This window comes from Rattus norvegicus, chromosome 1 (assembly GCF_021556685.1).
Source record: "Rattus norvegicus strain SHRSP/BbbUtx chromosome 1, alternate assembly SHRSP_T2T, whole genome shotgun sequence".
Lineage (NCBI taxonomy): Eukaryota > Metazoa > Chordata > Mammalia > Rodentia > Muridae > Rattus > Rattus norvegicus.
The window spans coordinates 13,118,589-13,141,829 of record NC_141534.1 but is presented as its reverse complement, the minus strand read 5'-3'; the positions used below and the strand labels follow the sequence as shown (position 1 = coordinate 13,141,829).

The following is a 23,241-nucleotide window of genomic DNA, read 5'->3' as shown; positions in this document are numbered from 1 at the left end:
TGGTGCAGGTTGAAGCAAGCGGAGTGTTGTCTCATAGAGGAGTTTAGAATAAGCATGTTACATAGAACATGCAAACAGTAGAAAGCAGAATCCGCTGCATCTAATTAGAGTAGAAATATTGTGTGTAGAGTCATTGGCAATCATGGAGTTACTAGATACAAGCTGAGCTGCCTGAACAACTTTTTAAATGACACCCCAATATGGGCCTAGCTCAGGAGTCACTGTCATCACTACCAGGCTGCTGTGTGACTTATTTAGGTCTCATTGTGAGTCTGTTCCTCTGGCTCAGCTCGTTTGTGGCTATTGATTGGTTCAGGATGTTGGTGACTACACGCCAGAGCTCTGTTAGTTCCAGCTGAGACGTTTATTTTCACATTAGAAATACCAGATGGCCATTGGAAGCCCAGAGATAGACCAGGTTACTGGTCACATGTGTCCATGACTTTAAATACTCACAGCAAGGTGACTACGATGACACAGAACCTGAGACTACATACCTTCGAAATCTCACTAATTTCTCCCTCTCGTCTGTTTCAAATTTCAGTAATCTTTCTCAGCACACATCTTTATCACTCAACACTGTTTCTGTCATTACTTTTATACGCTGCAAAGCCATGGTAGAGAGTGTAGAAGAGACCTCTGAAAGTTTGGAGATGATAAATTACAACACTAGAGAAGACAGCTTTTTACCATTATCTTAAACCTTTGGATGGAGAGCGAGTTTTGTTTCACTAACGCTTGTGGGCAATAAAACTAATTAACAAAGCAGAAACTATGTTCAAACTTGATGTGAGGCATTAGTGTAGGACAAATGAGATGAGGTGCCCTTCCCACATCACAGGGTTGTCCCTCCTCCGTTGTACCTGCATAGAGTTGCTGGTTCACAGCTCTCTCCAGAAGTGTCTTGTTCCCTCCCCAGAAGCTCTAACTTACTCACCTGAGAAGCCCATAGGCACATAACATTTCTCATCGACATTTTTGAAGTTTTGTACCCTACTTCCAGATCATATTTTGGATAAGTGTTTCATTCTACATAACAAAGCAGGTTCATTGGATTATTTTTGAAACATTAAAACAAGCTTCCTTTACCATGCAGAATATGTCCTCTTCCACATAGAAATGAAAATCCTACCTCTAGAAATCTATGGCAATGTGACCATTTTCATATGTCTGATACAATTACATGAATGTTTGCATAGCAAAGATGTAGACAGGAACTCATACAAGGAAAGACAAAGTAAAATTAACATTTGCTATTAGTTAAAAGAATGAAAACAATTCCGACCTGCATACTTGATGTTGCCTTTATACTCTTTGACAATCACTAATAGGCTTTAGTGTATGTATTATTCCTTGATATCTAAAAATCAAAATGAAATTTCTTCTTTTTGATCTTACTCTTGCATAGTTCACCTTTCTTCTTTGATCTTCTAACATAACAACTTCAAATAAAGTTCCTGCTACCGTCTGATCACCGAAGTCTCTAGAATGAAAAAGGAAGGAGGATTATGTGAACACCCATATCTTGCTAGTTCTCCAAGGAGAGTATTAACTATAGGACATGACTCCTGCAGGCAGTGAAATGGGGCTCTTTTCCCCAAATAGGTAGGTCTCCCATAATGGTAACATTTCAGCTCATCTTCCTCATGGAGTTAGAAACAGGTACAGTTTCCTTCCTCTGTAGTCCTTTCTGCTGTCCCTTAGAAGACACAAATGTTTGCCAAGTCAGTGGATTACAAAAATCAAATTCATTCTTTGATTCATTATTTATGTGATTACTCACTAATGTGAGGCAAAAAATGAGGATTCTAATTTGAGCTGGAGGGCTCAAATCTGCCCACTTTTGAAAGTTGACCAAAAGTTGGCTCAGTCCATCTGAGATTGATTCATTAAAAGATAACTATTAGAGACACTACACATGTCATTTTCTAACACACCTACTATCCAGCCAAGATAGAGGCACTATAGGATAGGGACCCCTCTCTACTACAATGTAAGCAATGAGACATATGGGTCATTAGTAAGTGCATATAAGTTGCATCTCATGTAGCTTGGAGGAAGAAAGAATAAAGCTTGGGCATATTCACAATGAAGAGTAAACTCTGATTTTTTTCTCCCACTGCCAATGTCCATGGACCTCAGACTGCAATTTTTTCAGCTATTAAATTTAGACTTTCACCAACAACTCTTCATGGGGCTTTGCTCCCATACCTTCAGCCTTACACAGACACTGTATCATTGAGCTCTCTTGTTCAGAGCCTTTAAACCAAGACTGCATATCTACTGGACTCCCCAGTTCTGTAGCCTTCATAGACCCATGTAAATCAATCTAACAAGTCTCATATAATTGTATCTATTCTATTAGTCATATTCCTCTTCAGAAGTCCTGACTCATATATTCTCATTTACTCATATAGATTACCTACTATATTCCAGGCCATTACAAAGTCCCTTGAGATCCCTTTGTAAACAATAAGAAGTAAGTCCTTCTGGAGATTGTGTTCTAATGATGGTGGTGAGGAGGAGGTGAAGAGACACACAGATACATTGCATACTGTATTAAGAGGTTATAGAAGGTATTCAATGAGAAGAAAACAGAGGAAGGCAATGAAGATTGGGTTTTGTCATCAGAGTTAGGAAATAGTGATGGACACTGGGAACCTGTGTACATAGATTGTAATTAATACAGAAAACACCCTATGATAAAAATCAATGCTTTGTCTAACTATGGATCACTGTAACACCCAAACACAGACAATACCTAACAGATAACAGAAAACTGTTGACTTAACTTGTCAGATGCGATCTGAACCACTACTACTGGTTTTTCAGGCCTTTCATATAAGCCACAGAACTCCAGTGCTCCAAACTCCAAACCATTCTTCTGATTCTGCTTAAAGACCCTTGGCACATACTTACTTTAAAAAAAAATCCAAAACTCATTATGAAATAATGTTCTGTGCCATTGCCTTCAATTTAGCTAATGTCTCCACTGAAGATGAGGTCATGTTACTATTCCTAGTGTTTCACGATTTTTAGCATGCAGTCTAGAGATAAATGACAACTACATGCCCAGTAGTGAAGGAGAGAAAAAACCATAGGCTGTGTTTCTAAGTGGACATAGTTCTGGCAGATGAAGAAGCAAGGCAATGATTTGCATCTATCTATCTATCTATCTATCTATCTATCTATCTATCTATCTATCTATCTATCAACCTATCTATCATCTATCTACCTATCATCTATCTATCTATCTATCTATCTATCTATCTATCTATCTATCAACCTATCTATCATCTATCTACCTATCATCTATCTATCTATCTATCTATCTATCTATCTATCTATCTATCTATTTATCTATCAACCTATCTATCATCTATCTACCTATCATCTATCTATCTATCTATCTATCAACCTATCTATCATCTATCTACCTATCATCTATCTATCTATCTATCTATCTATCTATCTATCTATCTATCTACCTACCTATCATCTATCTACCTATCATCTATCTATCTATCTATCTACCTATCTATCATCTATCTACCTATTATCTATCTATCTATCTATCTATCTATCTATCTATCTATCTATCTATCTATCTCTAACATTCCTAATTTCCAAATTAAAAATTCAGAATGCTCTAAAAACTAAAATGTTTTGAGTAATACCGTAATATCACAAGTGGGAAATTCCATGCCTGACTTCTTGTGATTAGTCAGTGTTAAACACAAGCACATTAAAAACTTGATAAAAATTTCCATCAGATTGTGTGTTCAAGACGTACATGAAACATAAGCGAACTTTGTGGTTAGGTGTGGGTACTATCCCCAAACTCTATTGTTATGCAAATGCAAACATTCCTGAATTGGGAAAAAACCCAAAGAACCAGAGCATTTTTGGTGATAATAACTTTGGATAAAAGCTATGTGAATTCATTGAAGACTGAATTCTCTGGAATTCATTGAATTTTGGTTATGAAGATGTAGCTACTGAGGGTGCTCTCAGTCTTTGCCTTTATCTACCCTGGTGTACATTCTTGTTTGGAACTAGTAATAGGCAGATGATGAGCTTGTAGTCAGAGCCCCTTCTAATTAGGGTCTAGGTTACATTGCTATAACAAAATGATTTAAAATTCTGTGGCTGAAAGAAGGAAGAGAGGTCCATGCAGGTAGAAATATTGGAGAAGAGACTCAAATCCAATTTTTAAACAGTTCGAGGTAGACATCACAGAAAGTACTTGCCCTAATGGTCTGGTCATGAGGAATGTCCTTTTTATGGTTATATCTGAAGGATAGGAGACTGAGAGACCAGGAGGAATGGTGCAGCTCTGAGCTATTTTTACAGAAGGGGAGAATATATTGCAGTGGGCAATTTACATTTCCTGTGTAATCTCTCAATCAATACAGTATAACAAGGGGGCATTTTTGTGTTTGCTTGTAACATATTCATGCACGTGGTGAGGTCATTAAAGGATTAAGCCAAAATAAAACTCCATCTCTCATCCCTATCCCCAGAGTCCCCTGAAAGCTCACATAAAGCAAATTAATACTTCCCATGCTCCAGTTCTAAAATATAAGCTGGCTTGGTAAATTGTACTCATTCTCATTCTCGTATCATTTCATATAAAGAGTAAGAGAAGGCACTATTCACGACATTATAGACTTAGAAAAAACATTCTCACGTACCAAAGGGACTTGATTTGACTCAATATATTTCATTTTGGAAGGAAATGAACTCTCCCAATGTCTTTCCAACAGTTCTACAGTCACATGTACGCCTGTGCTTCTGTGTTGAACATGTAACCATTGCCATCCGCTTTACCCTATGAGCACTGCTGTGTATGTTGATATTTGCAAGATCCTTTAGGAATGCACGAAAATCTCAAACACTATTGCTGCAAATCAAATGGCTTACTTCAGTGACTCACTGTGCTGGCAGATAAATTACTTTTTGGTTATAGAAGCAATCTAACTGTCTTTTTACTCTGTAAAGCTGATCTCCCCGAGGGAAGTATGTCTTTCATTGATCCCTGGTGAGGAATACTTCAGATGACCTGGTTCAATAGTGAAAATCAAAACCAGTAAAGACAGGTTTGTCAACCTGGATATAGATCACCAGGAAACCAGGGGTCAAAAGCCTGAGTAAAAAGTAAGGCTTTACCTCTATTTAAAATGTCTCTTGTTAGAGAGCCCTTATAATTTAAATCTGAAATCACTGAATGGAATTATCCATTCAGTGTGATCAAACACAGGAAACAGAAACACAGGCTGAAAGAAAATGTGTAATAGTAGGGATGGGAGTGGGTCTTTTGCAAATTCTCAGGGCTTGAATTTCTCTTTGCTTAATGCTCTTCTTTCTAAGTTCAGTTTTATATCAGACAGACAAAATGTCCTTCAAGGAAGGAGACTCTGTAGTTGTGGAGCCCAAGAAATACAAAGATCATATGGTGGTTACAGTCATTGGTCAGTGACTTGTAAGTCGGGGACCCAATTTTCTCACAGGTAAACAGGAGACAGTTTTACACATTTCCACAGATATCACTAAAATTAACTAAAACAATACTTGTGAACAGAACATGCCCTGTAGGCCACAAATGAGGCTCCATGTGCAGAGAGGTTATGTTATTTCTTGTTTCACAGGTATTCTAAGTCAAACAATTTCTTAATCTGGTTCCTGGACTGTCCTCAGGCTGCCCATGGCCCTTAAACCCTCTCTTAGCCTTATCCACCGTCTGCTCACTTTTCTCTCATCTCACTCCTGTACCAGCTCTTTGCTGCCCAGATAAAGACCGCCATCGCCACTGTCTTGTTAATCTAATGACCTTTAAGCTCAGTTGTGTTTCATGAAGGCAACATGTACTTTGAGGTAAACATTTTTTCCCCACTGGTTTAATTTTAGCTGCATGAGCCAGAAGGGAGTCAAATCACACAAGAGGTCACAGGCACAGTGGGGGAGAGAAAGACGCTCAGGAACACATTCCCCTGGAGTCATCTCCTGTTTAATTTTCTACCGCAAAGAGCAATCCAGCACTGACTTTAAAGGAAACTCAGGGAGAGCTAAACAATGTGGCTCTCTTAGGAGGGCACTGCTGGGTGTGAGTAGCACAAAATAAAAGTCAGCTTCAATAGATTGGTTTCATAGATGATTTATCAAATTCTCATTTTCCCCATTTTTAACAGAGTACCTTTGGACATATCAAAAGTTGACATCACCTTATCCTTTTCCCTCCTCTATGAAGGTTCAACAGGGATATTCTTTTCATATGATGAGGATTAAATTAGTACAGGAAGTGAAGTGCTCTGCTGTGGAATGATTAATAAGTGATCACTTCGTTACAAAAGTGTAAGGAGGCAGTGTTTTTTCTGTACCTATAACTTGGGGGGTGCCGGCCATATGCCTATGCTAAATTACAGAGAGCTTAAAGAAGCACCTCATGCTGCAGACTCAGGTGCAGAGAGAAGCTTGAGAGCTTAGAACCCAGAATTCTTGGAAAGTGAAAAGTCCCCCTGTGATATCCGAGACTGTCAGAGGTTTCACCTCTGGTACAACCCAATAAGGGACAATGGCTTGAGCTCTTAGTACAAGGTAGCTTATGGACCATCAAAGCCCACCTTTCAAGGAATCTTGTCCAGTAATCACTCATCTTCCTCCCGCCATCTGTAAGATGGAGATGAAGCCCCATTACTTCCTGAAACACCTATTAGAGGGATAAATCTGATGCCACGGGAGACTTGAGTCTTCTCTGAGTTCTTAAAAAGATTCTTCTGTGAGGTGAGATTGTTCAGTAAGTCTCGGTTAGCTTGTTAGTCTTTTTCTTTAACCTCTAGGGATCATATTTGAGCATAGCACTTTTAAAACATATGCTTGTGTTTATTAGTTGTGACATGTCCATACACGTAAGCATAGCATGCTCTGCCTACTGTTGGCTCTACCGCATCCCGCCCTCCTCCTCTTTTTCTTGTCCTCCAGTCCCTTTCTCCAATGGTCACTTTTTTTATTTTCAGGAAAATCACTTAGGAGGCAAAGTGTGTGATACTTTGGTGTATGGACAACATTGTTTAACATGATAATGTACAGTTCCATTTTCCTATGAACAATCCTCCTCTTCTTCCTTTTCTCCTCTCTCTCTCCCTCTCCTCCCTCCTTCCCTCCCTTCCCCCCAACTCTCTCTGTGTACTATGTTTTCTTATACCTGTTAATATGGTGATCACCCCTAAGGTTTTACCTTAGCTGCTGTAAACAGTGCTTCAGTAAACATGCAATTGCAGATGTATCACTATGCTGGATGCTATGTGCTGGCTTCATTTACTTTAGATAAATACGCGGATGTGGCATAACAATGGTTGCAGCTTTGATTTGGGAAGCATGTCTATACTTTTCTCTGTATTGGTTGTACTGATGTTCTTGCCTCCGGTGGCATCTCAGGGATCCTTTTCTCTATATCCTTGCCCACATTTGCTATTTCGATATTTTTTTTTCAAATAACAGTTAACCTAATAGCTCAGTGTAATTTAACTTGCATTTCTATGAGGTAAAGGTAGTGAACTTTTTTTTTTTCATATATTTATTGGTCCCTTGCACTTCTTTGAGGAAGTGTTAGCAATACATATAAAGCCATAATACCTACCATACCTCTTTAAAGATGATTGGAGTTTACAGTCAAACTTTATCTTCGATCAGGAGTGCCATGTACTTTGTATGCAAACCAGCACAGTTGAGGGTAGATGATGTTTTTCAAGTAAACATGGGAAAGAAATATAAATAGATTATTAAAATGAAGAGAATAGACAACAACAGTAAAAGCTTCTGCCATTTCTTATATTCTCTCTTCTTCCAGAATTTCACCTATATGGTTGATTTTCTGTAGCTGATGGAATTGTATGTAACAGCACAAGTCTTGATCGATTGTGTTGGACACCAGCTACTTCTAGGAGCTTTCCCCTTGGTAAACATGGTTTACACACTCTATTTAAAGTCTCCTCCTTACACAAAGTTGAGTTAGTCTTTTCTGTAAAGATTGCAATTTTTTATTATAGTTTTCTCTATATAGTAAGTCATCAAAGCTAGAGACTATCAGTTATACCCAGGTACAATCCTTAACTTGCAAGTGGTTTTCTTTTATTTTGTTTTCTCTTTGTTTCTAGATTGAACCATTTATCTGAGTAATTTTATTTTAAAATTTCAAGTTAACTTTTGCTTTAGATTTATTTTGTGTGTGTGACTATTTTGCCTGTATGCATGTATAATGTATGTATGTATACTGTATGTGGGCTGGTGCCCACAGAGGTCAAAAGAAGGCATTAGATGGTATGGAACTATAGTTACACATGGTTGTGAATAACCATGTGGGTGTTGGGAACTGATCCTGATTCCTCTGCAAGACCAGCAATTACTCTGAATTGCTAAAGTCATCCTTCTACCCTCTAGGTTAATATTTTTTATTGGGCCAAACAATTTTATAAATAATTTTATCACTAAACTCTAGCTGCTTGCTACTTTTATGTCAAGAGTCACTTACTTGAAACTCTAGTTATTCAACACCATCAAAATATCTTATCTTAGAAAGTCGTAAGTTTAAATTTGAACAAAATCTCAGACAATGTGTATGTCTCCATGTTATTAAGTGTTTTCCCACAAAATCAAAATTAAAAAATGTAGTTTGTTTTTACATTGCTCAAATGAATAACGGTAGTAGTTTCAGGAACTATGCTAGTCTCTATTGTCTGCATAGGATGGTCCCTGAGACCCATGGGGATGTTTGAAATCACTGAGAGTTCGGAACCCCACACACAGTATATTCTTTTATATAGACACACATAAATGTGTAATAATATATGTATACATAACTATGGTAACTATGGTAACTAATCATATATCTGATACCCTAAGAGATTAACAATGATCAACAAATGCAAAAAATATATAATCATTTGCTATAAGGAACATAATGTGAGCATGGCTTTTCTTTCTCTCTTACAATATCTAATATGTACTCACCTCTGTTCTAGGGATAATGTAAGACACAATGCCTACGTGACAAGGGATATGGTATGACATTGACCTCACAACACATCACTAGGTTGTGTTAATGTGACAGTCTTATGAAATTAAGCATCAAGATGCCACCACAATCAACTTAATAACTAAGACAACAACCAAATGACAAATGGGCTATTATATGGATGATGTGGATGTGTTGGACCAAAGAGATGATTCACATTCTGAGTGGGACAGAATGTGACAGCATGACTTTTCATCACGCTACAAAGAATAGTGTTTAATTCTTAGGAACTCTTCATTTCTAGAATTTTCCATGTATTATTTTTAGACTGTAGCTAATCATGAGAGACTGAACCTGTGGAGAATGAAACCATAAGTAAAGAGGGATGGCTTTCTAAGTGAGTTGCTCAGATAATGACCACTGTTACACTTCAACATTATCGTTTGTCAAGTCAACACATGAACAAATCAGAGTGACTCTCTTGGCTGTTTCCAGTCACTGCTGAATAGGGGACTCATCTCATTTCACTTCAGAGGAGCCCTGAGCTTAGGTTTTCTGCATTTCACCTCTTCAGAAGACTGTTTCACCTTACTTCAAAAGCTCCTTCCGCCTTGCTGTGTGAATTCAAACAAATAGCTTTTCTCAGTAGTCCTGATACTTACTTTCTTCTGGTCTCCTCTTGTCTTTATTTCTGCCTTCTCAGTAGCTGTTCTTCATATGTGCTAATGTATCAAAGTGACGCCCACTCCTTGTTTCTTTGTCTTCCCTCTGATACATATTCTGTCCCTTATGCAAATTACAATGTATCATCTCCCTTCCTGCATTTCTTTTAGGCTCCATGTGCATTGTGAAAATAGCGGGGATACCCCAGAGCTTCTCAAAGGAGTCTGTTAATACGAGTCTTCCTTACCTTTTTCTTCTCCCTTTCCCTTCCTTGGCACCCCCTGTTCACTTTGGTCATCTGCCAAGGTTGGAATTTCAGAGAGAAGAATACCAAGAAGAGAGCAGTATGTCCCCAGACTTTCAAGTTCCAGTTCTGTTTTTTCTCTCATCGTGATTGTCCTGTGACTTTAAATGTGCCCCTTAATCATCCACGCACCATATTCTTCGCCGACTAACGCAAAGGGGCTGAACTAGATGTTTCCTATTTTGACATTGACTTGTTGCATCATGACTAAGCTACTTCCTGTGTGGTTTTCAGTAGCACACAGGGGCACTTTTGCATATCATGAGTGGGGTGCTTGATGCCTGGAAGAGGGTAACTGAGAATGATTGGCCTTGGCCAGTCTTCTAACAGCTACTCCTGCATTGTCTTCCTTGTCCCTTCATGCTCACTTCTTTTGCAGAACACCAAATCCATAGAAAAATCACTTCCCGTGACTACACGTTTGTAAACATTTATTGTTCCGGCTCGCCATTGCAATTTTGGATCTTCAGAAGATTTGTGGCCTTTAATATTCTGGATAAGTCAGAGTTTGTGCATATGAATATATTTGATGGAGCCTGATCACCTGCAAGACATGAGCTATGAAGCTCTCGAAATGAAAATCTATCTAATTTTAGGTGGTCCGTGTCTCCTATTTATCACAAGTCCCTCCTTCCCTTCCCACCTCCCAAATGCCCAATATTTCCTAGAACCCAATATTTCACAGGCTCCGTGGCACTGCTGTGAGATGGGAAACAACCCAATTTCTATTTTATAGATACTAAAATGGAGACACAGAAAAAGTGTGTGATCTGTAGCAGCACTCCCGCAGCTCAGCCAGGAATGGCAGAGTAGAGAGCAAGAAGAGAAATAACCCAACTCCTCTGTGATTCTCCTATGCTGAGGATCAGAGTGTCACAGGACCCAAAGATTCGGAGAAGCCAGCGCCCCACAATGATCCATTTAGGGAAGTCTGTATTTGAGCTTCTCCAGTAGAGATATCAAGCTCCTGACTAATGCGTACTTCTGACCTATGTTCTCCGCTGCTAAAGCATCCCTCCTTGTTCCTCATTGTGAGCCACAAATAGATTCCAGCGCTTACTCTGCCCTGCTTTATCCTGGCTTCGGCCTTCTGTCCAGTTATTCGTGTGTTCTAGCAATTACCTTTCCAGTCCCCAATTCATCCCAAGGCCTATACCTGGTTATCTTTTGGTGACAATGCTTCTTTATATGATTTTACTGCGCCTGTTTCTCAACACTAGTTCTGTCATCCCCTGCTTAGATTTTTAAGGCTCTTCAGGCTTGCATTGCTCTGTCATTCAAGCGTCATTTCCGTACCGTGTACCCAGCCCACATGGACTGTATTCGGAGGTTGCATTTACAGTTTCTGCTTTCTATCAAGAGTTTGGTTTTTATGTTTTCTTTCTTTCATTCTTTTTTAATTTAGCCCAGGTGGTCCTGGAATTCCCTTCAGTAGCCCAGGCTGGCTCAAACTGCTTCTGATCCTCTTGCATCTGCCTTCTGAATACTGAGTTTATAAGCATGTGTCATGAGCTTTACTCTCCCCTTCTGAAGCCATTCACTAATTTCTATAACTCTCATAACTCTTTTGGAAGCCTCTGTTGATTTTAATAGCTGGACCAATATCCTTACTGCTAGCACTAATTATCTTGGGAATTAGTGCACCCTAGATTCATTCTCCCACTGTATTTATGTGCCGCTGCTACCCATTTAAACTATCATTTTTTTTTCTTGGCTGGGCAAAGATTATGTTGTTCTAGTGACTTACTGATAAGACAGAGGGTACTAAAGATCATAAATTCAACAGAACAAGGGTCTCACCACAGATTCATTGGTTTTTCAAAATTCAGTAGATTAGCTTTGTCAGTTGTATCTGTGTGATAGAACGGCTACTTTGAGTGAAAGTTTTGTTTTGTGGGAAAGGGTGGCCACAGTTTGAATAAAAGTTCCAAATAATAACTTCCAAAAGTTCCTGTGTTGAAGGCTTGGGCTCCAGCTAACACGTGGAAATTTGAAGAGGTAGCCTTCTGGGAGGTTCTATGTCACTGGGAATAGGTCCTTTCTCTCCTTTGTCACCCTGGCATGAGGTGAACTTTTTTTTTTTTTTCCTGTTGCTGTCACGTTCTCCCTGCCGTGACCATTTGGTATCCCCAGTGAAAGGTCTAAAGGAAATGGTTTTGCTTGACCATAGGCTGGGAAATTCGGAAGCTGTGAGCCAAATTCATCTTTCATCTTTACAAGTTGATTTCTCTAAGGAATGAATTATCCAGTTGAGATGGCTAGAAGAGTCATAGACGAGGAAGGGGCTATGTACACGGTCCTTGCTATTTGCTTTGCTACAGGGCAGTTTATTCTCCACCGTCACCTGAATTTTAGCTACCTCCCAGAACACTGCATCCTTTAACCAGACCTGTTTTGTTGCATATGAAAGCAATGGCTGTGGCTTGCGAGATGGCTTAATGGGTAAAATCCATGTTTAAGAGTATAAAAAGAATGTCAGAACACTTATTCTCTGAAATGAGTTTGGGCAGGTGCCAAGAAAACCTCCCGTCTGGTACATCACTGTGCTGGGTGAGCAGACAGCACTAACCCAGACACAAAAGAGCCTCTGTGTGAGCGCAGGCCTGGTGACCTGAGTTCCATCATTGGAACCCAAGTGAAGTAGGAGAGAACTGACTTTAGAAAATTCTCCTCTTACCTGCATGCGAGCCTTGCGGCCATGTGCCTGTTTCCCATAATAATGATAAAAACTTAAATCCAATATCTTCTCTGTCAAGGTAGAGTAAGCCTTTAATTTTCCTTCTGATTGGTGTCTCATGCTCTTCACATGCTAGCCCCCCACCCCCTTGTTTTTCATTCCCTATAAATAATTCACAGCCAAATCTTTAACTTGGATAGTGCGTGAGCCATCCTGGCATGAGACCAAGGCTCTTTCTTCACAAGTGGCTAGAATTTATTTGAGAATGTGGGTAAAATAACAGAAGCCTTTTGCTCTGAGGCAGATAAGGTGTGGACAGATCTTACCACATAGGAAATTTTTAAATAAGCAGTCTTCGTTCTGTAAATATTATTTTGATCTAGAAGTCATGTAATATTTAAAATGTCCCAACTTTTAAATATTACTATTTCTCCTAACTTTACAGGGTTGTGTTTAGAAATTGTAAAAAAAAAAAAAAACCAATTATATAAAAATTCATAAAAACTCATACATAAGCCCTTTTGAGCCTGGGTGAGAGATGCCTGTTCATCTGACACAGTGGTCTATGCAGCAGACATTCTCTCTTGGCATCTGCCTAAACTTATTTGAGAAGATTACTGTTGCAAAGGTCTATTTTCTAAATGTTTTCACATATTAAATTGAAACTTACCCGGCTATAATTTCTAGTATTGCTGGGCAGTCCAGATAGCCCACTTGGGCAGTAGAATGTGTTACATGATGAAATAACTCACAATCTGCACTGTCTGGTTTGCTAGTTCCTAGTGACGCACAACTCTGGGCGCTAGTGACACCAAACACTAAACTATAACATTTATTTAGGTTTAAATGTAAAATCCCACCTGACTGCTGCCTACTCTATCAGCTAATACAACGCTAATATTTCGCAAGTATGGGAGCCGCCATTTTTCACAAAATGGCTGTCAGAAATTATTTTAAAGGTAGCTGTGTGTGTTCCCTAAGACACCTCTTACATTTCCTCAGTAGTAAGTTTGCACATCAGCATTTATTTTTGTCTCTGTACCGCTGTTGCTATTATCCTCCTCATTGCTCATGTCTTTCTTGCTGGATAATTTTTCTATAGGTTGTATTTTTTTCCTAGGTGTATGTGGTGTAATTTTGCAATTATAGAATAAATATGTATACCACATATAAAATGCAGAATTTGGAAACATAAAACATGGTGTTTTTTTTTTTTTTTTTATTAACTTGAGTATTTCTTATATACATTTCGAGTGTTATTCCCTTTCCCGGTTTCCGGACAAACATCCCCCTCCCCCCTCCCCTTCCTTATGGGTGTTCCCCTCCCAACCCTCCCCCCATTGCCGCCCTCCCCCCATAGACTAGTTCACTGTGGGTTCAGTCTTAGCAGGACCCAGGGCTTCCCCTTCCACTGGTGCTCTTACTAGGATATTCATTGCTACCTATGGGGTCAGAGTCCAGGGTCAGTCCATGTATAGTCTTTAGGTAGTGGCTTAGTCCCTGGAAGCTCTGGTTGCTTGGCATTGTTGTACTTTTGGGGTCTCGAGCCCCTTCAAGCTCTTCCAGTTCTTTCTCTGATTCCTTCAATAGGGGACCTATTCTCAGTTCAGTGGTTTGCTGCTGGCATTCGCCTCTATATTTGCTGTATTCTGGCTGTGTCTCTCAGGAGCGATCTACATCCGGCTCCTGTCGGTCTGCACTTCTTTGCTTCATCCATCTTGTCTAATTGGGTGGCTGTATATGTATGGGCCACATGTGGGGCAGGCTCTGAATGGGTGTTCCTTCAGTCTCTGTTTTAATCTTTGCCTCTCCCTTCCCTGCCAAGGGTATTCTTTTTCCTCATTTAAAGAAGGAGTGAAGCATTCACATTTTGATCATCCGTCTTGAGTTTCGTTTGTTCTAGGGATCTAGGGTAATTCAAGCATTTGGGCTAATAGCCACTTATCAATGAGTGCATACCATGTATGTCTTTCTGTGATTGGGTTAGCTCACTCAGGATGATATTTTCCAGTTCCAACCATTTGCCTACGAATTTCATAAACTCGTTGTTTTTGATAGCTGAGTAATATTCCATTGTGTAGATGTACCACATTTTCTGTATCCATTCCTCTGTTGAAGGGCATCTGGGTTCTTTCCAGCTTCTGGCTATTATAAATAAGGCTGCGATGAACATAGTGGAGCACGTGTCTCTTTTATATGTTGAGGCATCTTTTGGGTATATGCCCAAGAGAGGTATAGCTGGATCCTCAGGCAGTTCAATGTCCAATTTTCTGAGGAACCTCCAGACTGATTTCCAGAATGGTTTTACCAGTCTGCAATCCCACCAACAATGGAGGAGTGTTCCTCTTTCTCCACATCCTCGCCAGCATCTGCTGTCACCTGAGTTTTTGATCTTAGCCAATCGCACTGGTGTGAGGTGAAATCTCAGGGTTGTTTTGATTTGCATTTCCCTTATGACTAAAGATGTTGAACATTTCTTTAGGTGTTTCTCAGCCATTCGGCATTCCTCAGCTGTGAATTCTTTGTTTAGCTCTGAACCCCATTTTTTAATAGGGTTATTTGTTTCCCTGCGGTCTAACTTCTTGAGTTCTTTGTATATTTTGGAAATAAGGCCTCTATCTGTTGTAGGATTGGTAAAGATCTTTTCCCAATCTGTTGGTTGCCGTTTTGTCCTAACCACAGTGTCCTTTGCCTTACAGAAGCTTTGCAGTTTTATGAGATCCCATTTGTCGATTCTTGATCTTAGAGCATAAGCCATTGGTGTTTTGTTCAGGAAATTTTTTCCAGTGCCCATGTGTTCCAGATGCTTCCCTAGTTTTTCTTCTATTAGTTTGAGTGTGTCTGGTTTGATGTGGAGGTCCTTGATCCACTTGGACTTAAGCTTTGTACAGGGTGATAAGGATGGATCGATCTGCATTCTTCTACATGTTGCCCTCCAGTTGAACCAGCACCATTTGCTGAAAATACTATCTTTTTTCCATTGGATGGTTTTGGCTCCTTTGTCAAAAATCAAGTGACCATAGGTGTGTGGGTTCATTTCTGGGTCTTCAATTCTATTCCATTGGTCTATCTGTCTGTCTCTGTACCAATACCATGCAGTTTTTATCACTATTGCTCTGTAATACTGCTTGAGTTCAGGGATAGTGATTCCCCCTGAAGTCCTTTTATTGTTGAGGATAGCTTTAGCTATCCTGGGTTTTTTGTTATTCCAGATGAATTTGCAAATTGTTCTGTCTAACTCTTTGAAGAATTGGATTGGTATTTTGATGGGGATTGCATTGAATCTGTAGATTGCTTTTGGTAAAATGGCCATTTTTACCATATTAATCCTGCCAATCCATGAGCATGGGAGATCTTTCCATCTTCTGAGGTCTTCTTCAATTTCTTTCCTCAGTGTCTTGAAGTTCTTATTGTACAGATCTTTTACTTGCTTGGTTAAAGTCACACCGAGGTACTTTATATTATTTGGGTCTATTATGAAGGGTGTCGTTTCCCTAATTTCTTTCTCGGCTTGTTTCTCTTTTGTATAGAGGAAGGCAACTGATTTATTTGAGTTAATTTTATACCCAGCCACTTTGCTGAAGTTGTTTATCAGCTTTAGTAGTTCTCTGGTGGAACTTTTGGGATCACTTAAATATACTATCATGTCATCTGCAAATAGTGATATTTTGACCTCTTCTTTTCCGATCTGTATCCCCTTGATCTCCTTTTGTTGTCTGATTGCTCTGGCTAGAACTTCAAGAACTATATTGAATAAGTAGGGAGAGAGTGGGCAGCCTTGTCTAGTCCCTGATTTTAGTGGGATTGCTTCAAGTTTCTCTCCATTTAGTTTAATGTTAGCAACTGGTTTGCTGTATATGGCTTTTACTATGTTTAGGTATGGGCCTTGAATTCCTATTCTTTCCAGGACTTTTATCATGAAGGGGTGTTGAATTTTGTCAAATGCTTTCTCAGCATCTAATGAAATGATCATGTGGTTCTGTTCTTTCAGTTTGTTTATATAATGGATCACGTTGATGGTTTTCCGTATATTAAACCATCCCTGCATGCCTGGGATGAAGCCTACTTGATCATGGTGGATGATTGTTTTGATGTGCTCTTGAATTCGGTTTGCCAGAATTTTATTGAGTATTTTTGCGTCGATATTCATAAGGGAAATTGGTCTGAAGTTCTCTTTCTTTGTTGTGTCTTTGTGTGGTTTAGGTATAAGAGTAATTGTGGCTTCGTAGAAGGAATTCGGTAGTGCTCCATCTGTTTCAATTTTGTGGAATAGTTTGGATAATATTGGTATGAGGTCTTCTATGAAGGTTTGATAGAATTCTGCACTAAACCCGTCTGGACCTGGGCTCTTTTTGGTTGGGAGACCTTTAATGACTGCTTCTATTTCCTTAGGAGTTATGGGGTTGTTTAACTGGTTTATCTGTTCCTGATTTAACTTCGATACCTGGTATCTGTCTAGGAAATTGTCCATTTCCTGAAGATTTTCAAATTTTGTTGAATATAGGTTTTTATAGTAAGATCTGATGATTTTTTGAATTTCCTCCGAATCTGTAGTTATGTCTCCCTTTTCATTTCTGATTTTGTTAATTTGGACGCACTCTCTGTGTCCTCTCGTTACTCTGGCTAAGGGTTTATCTATCTTGTTGATTTTCTCAAAGAACCAACTTTTGGTTCTGTTGATTCTTTCTATGGTCCTTTTTGTTTCTACTTGGTTGATTTCAGCTCTGAGTTTGATTATTTCCTGCCTTCTACTCCTCCTGGGTGTATTTGCTTCTTTTTGTTCTAGAGCTTTTAGGTGTGCTGTCAAGCTGCTGACATATGCTCTTTCCTGTTTCTTTCTGCAGGCACTCAGCGCTATGAGTTTTCCTCTTAGCACAGCTTTCATTGTGTCCCATAAGTTTGAGTATGTTGTATCTTCATTTTCATTAAATTCTAAAAAGTTTTTAATTTCTTTCTTTATTTCTTCCTTGACCAGGTTATCATTGAGTAGAGCATTGTTCAATTTCCACGTATATGTGGGCATTCTTCCCTTATTGTTATTGAAGACCAGTTTTAGGCCGTGGTGGTCCGATAGCACGCATGGGATTATTTCTATCTTTCTGTACCTGTTGAGGCCCGTTTTTTGACCAATTATATGGTCAATTTTGGAGAAAGTACCATGAGGAGCTGAGAAGAAGGTATATCCTTTTGCTTTAGGATAGAATGTTCTATAAATATCCGTTAAGTCCATTTGGCTCATGACTTCTCTTAGTCTGTCTACATCACTGTTTAATTTCTGTTTCCATGATCTGTCCATTGATGAGAGTGGGGTGTTGAAATCTCCCACTATTATTGTGTGAGGTGCAATGTGTGTTTTGAGCTTTAGTAAGGTTTCTTTTACATATGTAGGTGCCCTTGTATTTGGGGCATAGATATTTAGGATTGAGAGTTCATCTTGGTTGATTTTTCCTTTGATGAATATGAAGTGTCCTTCCTTATCTTTTTTGATGACTTTTAGTTGGAAATTGATTTTATTTGATATTAGAATGGCTACTCCAGCTTGCTTCTTCTGACCATTTGCTTGGAAAGTTGTTTTCCAGCCTTTCACTCTGAGGTAGTGTCTGTCTTTGTCTCTGAGGTGTGTTTCCTGTAGGCAGCAGAATGCAGGGTCCTCGTTGCGTATCCAGTTTGTTAATCTATGTCTTTTTATTGGGGAGTTGAGGCCATTGATATTGAGAGATATTAAGGAATAGTGATTATTGCTTCCCGTTATATTCATATTTGATGTGAGGTTATGTTTGTGTACTTTCATTCTCTTTGTTTTGTTGCCAAGACGATTAGTTTCTTGCTTCTTCTAGGGTATAGCTTGCCTCCTTATGTTGGGCTTTACCATTTATTATCCTTTGTAGTGCTGGATTTGTAGAAAGATATTGTGTAAATTTGGTTTTGTCATGGAATATCTTGGTTTCTCCATCAATGTTAATTGAGAGTTTTGCTGGATACAGTAATCTGGGCTGGCATTTGTGTTCTCTTAGGGTCTGTATAACATCAGTCCAGGATCTTCTGGCCTTCATAGTTTCTGGCGAGAAGTCTGGTGTGATTCTGATAGGTCTCCCTTTATATGTTACTTGACCTTTTTCCCTTACTGCTTTTAATATCTTTCTTTATTTTGTGCGTTTGGTGTTTTGACAATTATGTGACGGGAGGTGTTTCTTTTCTGGTCCAATCTATTTGGAGTTCTGTAGGCTTCCTGTATGTCTATGGGTATCTCTTTTTTTAGGTTAGGGAAGTTTTCTTCTATGATTTTGTTGAAGATATTTACTGGTCCTTTGAGCTGGGAGTCTTCACTCTCTTCTATACCTATTATCCTTAGGTTTGATCTTCTCATTGAGTCCTGGATTTCCTGTATGTTTTGGACCAGTAGCTTTTTCCGCTTTACATTATCTTTGACAGTTGAGTCAATGATTTCTATGGAATCTTCTGCTCCTGAGATTCTCTCTTCCATCTCTTGTATTCTGTTGGTGAAGCTTGTATCTACAGCTCCTTGTCTCTTCTTTTGGTTTTCTATATCCAGGGTTGTTTCCATGTGTTCTTTCTTGATTGCTTCTATTTCCATTTTTAATTCCTTCAACTGTTTGATTGTGTTTTCCTGGAATTCTTTCAGGGATTTTTGCGATTCCTCTCTGTAGGCTTTTACTTGTTTATTAATGTTTTCCTGTGCTTCCCTAAGTGTGTTCAGGTCGTTCCTGAAGTCCTCCAGCATCATGATCAAATATGATTTTGAAACTAGATCTTGCTTTTCTGGTGTGTTTGGATATTCCATGTTTGTTTTGGTGGGAGAATTGGGCTCCGATGATGGCATGTAGTCTTGGTTTCTGTTGCTTGGGTTCCTGCGCTTGCCTCTCGCCATCAGATTATCTCTAGTGTTACTTTGTTCTGCTATTTCTGACAGTGGCTAGACTGTCCTATAAGCCTGTGTGTCAGGAGTGCTGTAGACCTCTTTTCCTCTCTTTCAGTCAGTTATGGGGACAGAGTGTTCTGCTTTCGGGCGTGTAGTTTTTCCTCTCTACAGGTCTTCAGCTGTTCCTGTGGGCCTGTGTCTTGAGTTCACCAGGCAGCTTTCTTGCAGCAGAAAATTTGGTCTTACCTGTGGTCCCGAGGCTCAGGTTTGCTCGTGGGGTGCTGTTCAGGGGCTCTCTGCAGCGGCAGCAACCAGGAAGACCTGTGCCGCCCCTTCCGGGAGCTTCAGTGCACCAGGGTTCCAGATGGTCTTTGGCTTTTTCCTCTGGCGTCCGAGATGTGTGTGCAGGGAGCAGTCTCTTCTGGTTTCCCAGGCCTGTCTGCCTCTCTGAAGGTTTAGCTCTCCCTCCCACGGGATTTGGGTGCAGAGAACTCTTTATCAGGTCTGTTTCCTTCAGGGTCCGGCGGTGTCTCCGGCAGGGGTCCTGCCGCTCCTGGGCCCTCCCCCACGGGAGCCCAGAGGCCTTATACAGTTTCCTCTTGGGCCAGGGATGTGGGCAGGGGTGAGCAGTGTTGGTGGTCTCTTCCGCTCTGCAGCCTCAGGAGTGCCCACCTGACCAGGCGGTTGGGTCTCTCTCTCACCGGGTCTGGGAGCAGAGAGCTGCTGCGGGCCGGGATCCGCGGGTGTGGGACTTCCGGTAAACACAGAACGTGCCCGGTTCTAGAGAAATTCTGCTTCCGTGTGTCCCAAGCTCACCAGGCAGCTTTCTTGCAGCAGAAAATTTGGTCTTACCTGTGGTCCCGAGGCTCAAGTTCCAAACATGGTGTTTTTTAATGGGCAGATAAATCTTTATTTTTTTATTAGTATGCACTCATTATAGAGAGGGAAGTTTTTCATAATGACATTTTTATTCAAGGATATTATATACAAAGGTATCCATATTTATTCCTTTTTCCTATCTCTTCTCTCACTGTCCATGAGTCTGTTTCCTGTTTGTAGGGTGTCGGTCTTATTTTCATGGAGTGTGTGTGTGTGTGTGTGTGTGTGTGTGTGTGTGTTGGGATGGAGAAAGAGAGAGAGACAGACAGAGACAGAGAGACAGAGAGAGACAGAGACAGACAGACAGACACAGCAGGGTTTCTTCTTACTTGCATCCTTACCAGCATTTGTGGGTATTTGTTTTGTTTTTGTTTTTCTGGGATGGGATGTAGGATTATGAAGCCCAGGCTGGCCTTGAACTTCTAATCCTCCTGCATTTAGCTCACAAATGCTGGGGTCCCAGGTGTGTACCATCACACCAGGATATAAAGTTCCAGTGCATGATCACAATGCTTTGTGTAGGATAAGCAAGCAGTCTACTGACTGAGGTTTATCTCCACCTCTGGTTGTTTGCCCTTCAGTGATAGCCAACCTGCCAGGTGGTGGAGTCTCAGTTTCGATTTGGTTTTCATGTCCCAGGTGGCTAAGGAAGCTGAGCACATTTCCTTGAACCGTGGCCATCTGGACTTCACCTTTAGAGAATCATTTGTTTGATTTGTTTGCTCATTTACTAATGGACAATTTGTGGATAGTGTATAATATTTTCAGTTCTTTAACTACTCTAGATATTATCTTGTCAGACGTATAGGTGGTAAAGATTTTTCTCCTGTTCTGCTGGCTGTGTTTTCATGGGGTAGCTCTTCCCTTTATGCAGAAGTGTTCAGACGTATAAATGAAGCCCCATTTCTCAGTTCTTGCAGTCACCTTTGAGCTACTGGAGTACTTTCAACAAAGTCCTTGATTCTGCATACATCTCGAAGTGTTTTACTCTAACAGTTTCTAAGTTGTTGTTCTTACACTGCAATTTTGATCTATTTTGAATTGATTTTGTTATGGAGTGAGAAACATGGATATGAATTCATTCTTCTATATATGTGGAAAAGTGGGTTTCTCTATGCTGAATAGGTTACCTTTTTCCCCAATGTATGTTTCTGACACCTTTGTCAAAATGTACGTTGCTAAGATAGGTCTGATGACATATCTATAACCACAGCACTCTGGGAGGCTGAGGCAGGAGGACTCTCATGAGTTTAAGGTCAGTCTAGGCTACACAGAGAGATGTTGTCTCCTGTGGATTATTTTCTGGGTTCTCTATTCTGTTCCATTTGTCAATACAAGAGGTGAATTTTTAGCAACTGTCACTTTTGGTGACTTTTGCCTTACTAGGGACATTTGACAATGCCAAGAGATGCATTCCAACCCATATGTTTGAGGGGCAGTGGGCTTCCATGTTGAGTGAAGGCAAAGACGCCATTGAACATTATGCAGTGCACAACATTGAACCATGCCACAAAAAAAAAAAATGAACATTCTAGAATGTCAATGCTACCAAGCCTGACTAGGCCTAGTTTATGAAAACAAAAGAAATACCACTTACTTGGGTGTGTAAAGACTTCATTCATTGGAAAGAAGGAAGGTGAATGAGACAGAGTGGCTGAACTGGATCCATGAAGCATTGCGAGCTGAATGTGTGAGTGGGGAGCCCTTCAGGCACCGCACCACATCAGTGCCTACACCAGCAAGCCCACACATGCAAGACATCTTCCCAATGCCTTTATTGCTTCCCCTTCTCGTTTGGAAGCCTTGATTGTAAGACTTGTAATTATCACTGTTAGAACATGATAGCTTTAGTTCCTGTTTGAACGTCTTCTTTCCTTCTATCCCTTTCCCTCTTTCTTTGTATTTTTGACACAGGGTGTAACTATATAATTCAGGCTGGTCTGCAGCTTGCTATATAGTCCAGGCTGGCCTCAATCTCACAGCCTTCTTGCTTCATTCTTCCAGGTGCAAGGGCAAACCTCTCTTCCATTTACATTTGTACTGTATTTCTATGTTGTAATATTTATAAGAATGACATTAGTCAGATGACGAGTTCAGATGAACATGACATGTTAGAAGATAACTTCTTCACTTCTACATTTGGTGGGACTCCTTTTCTTAGAATTTTTTTTTTCTGATAGTGCACGAGGCCATCTAGTCATTCTCCTCATCTTGAAGAAGGAAATCATTACTATAACCCAAGGTTAAAAAACCCCGTGAGCTGGCCAGAAGGAAATCTAACACTTAGTGAAATGTACCTGCTTCCGGTTCAGGCCTAGCATGAAATTTCCCAGGGTTCATAGGAAGGTTCATCAAATCTTGGCAATTCTCTTAGTAGTGTCAGATTCCAAAAGGAAAGTGCAAGTTGTACCTGGCCTCAAATTTCAAGTGTAAAATGTAGCAGGTCAAGCGAGAAAGATCCTTGCAAGATGGAGAGACATTCCTGCTTGTTTTACTTCAGATAACTCAACAGAAGAGGCAACTGATGGATGAAACCTCTGGGGAGACACATTTCATAGAAAACCATGAAAGCCATTCACAATACATGAGCGTTTTCAACAGGCCTGGCTGCCATCGTTGTACCAAAAAATTCATGTTGTTCATTATCACTTTGCAACCAAAGTTTCCCACATTCAAAGCCAAGTTAGGGGCAAATACTCTCTCTGGGGGGTTTTCAAAGTTCACACACGAGGGAAGAATTCATGGGACATTTCCTATCAGATTTCAGAGACTGGAAAAGAAAGAATCATGATTAAAAATTGAGAGGAAAAAAGAATCCTTAAAATACT

General features: G+C 40.0%; 2 long non-coding RNA genes across 8 annotated transcripts in view; one reads left to right on the top strand and one right to left on the bottom strand.

The window, feature by feature from the left end:
• LOC102546491 (uncharacterized) overlaps window positions 1-23,241 on the top strand; it is a 287,629-nt gene that overhangs the window by 182,622 nt on the left and 81,766 nt on the right. The gene's annotated exons all lie outside the window — the stretch shown is intronic.
• Window positions 348-10,152, bottom strand: LOC120098788 (uncharacterized). 2 transcript variants are annotated; one of them, XR_015654097.1, is made up of 4 exons: window positions 9,921-10,152; window positions 7,642-7,701; window positions 6,621-6,666; window positions 352-1,483 (listed from the first exon to the last, which is right to left on the bottom strand). It is a non-coding gene; the product is annotated as an uncharacterized LOC120098788 (long non-coding RNA). The 2 variants fall into 2 exon arrangements; XR_015654093.1 differs by lacking the exon at window positions 6,621-6,666 and having other exon boundaries at window positions 348-1,483; window positions 9,921-10,141.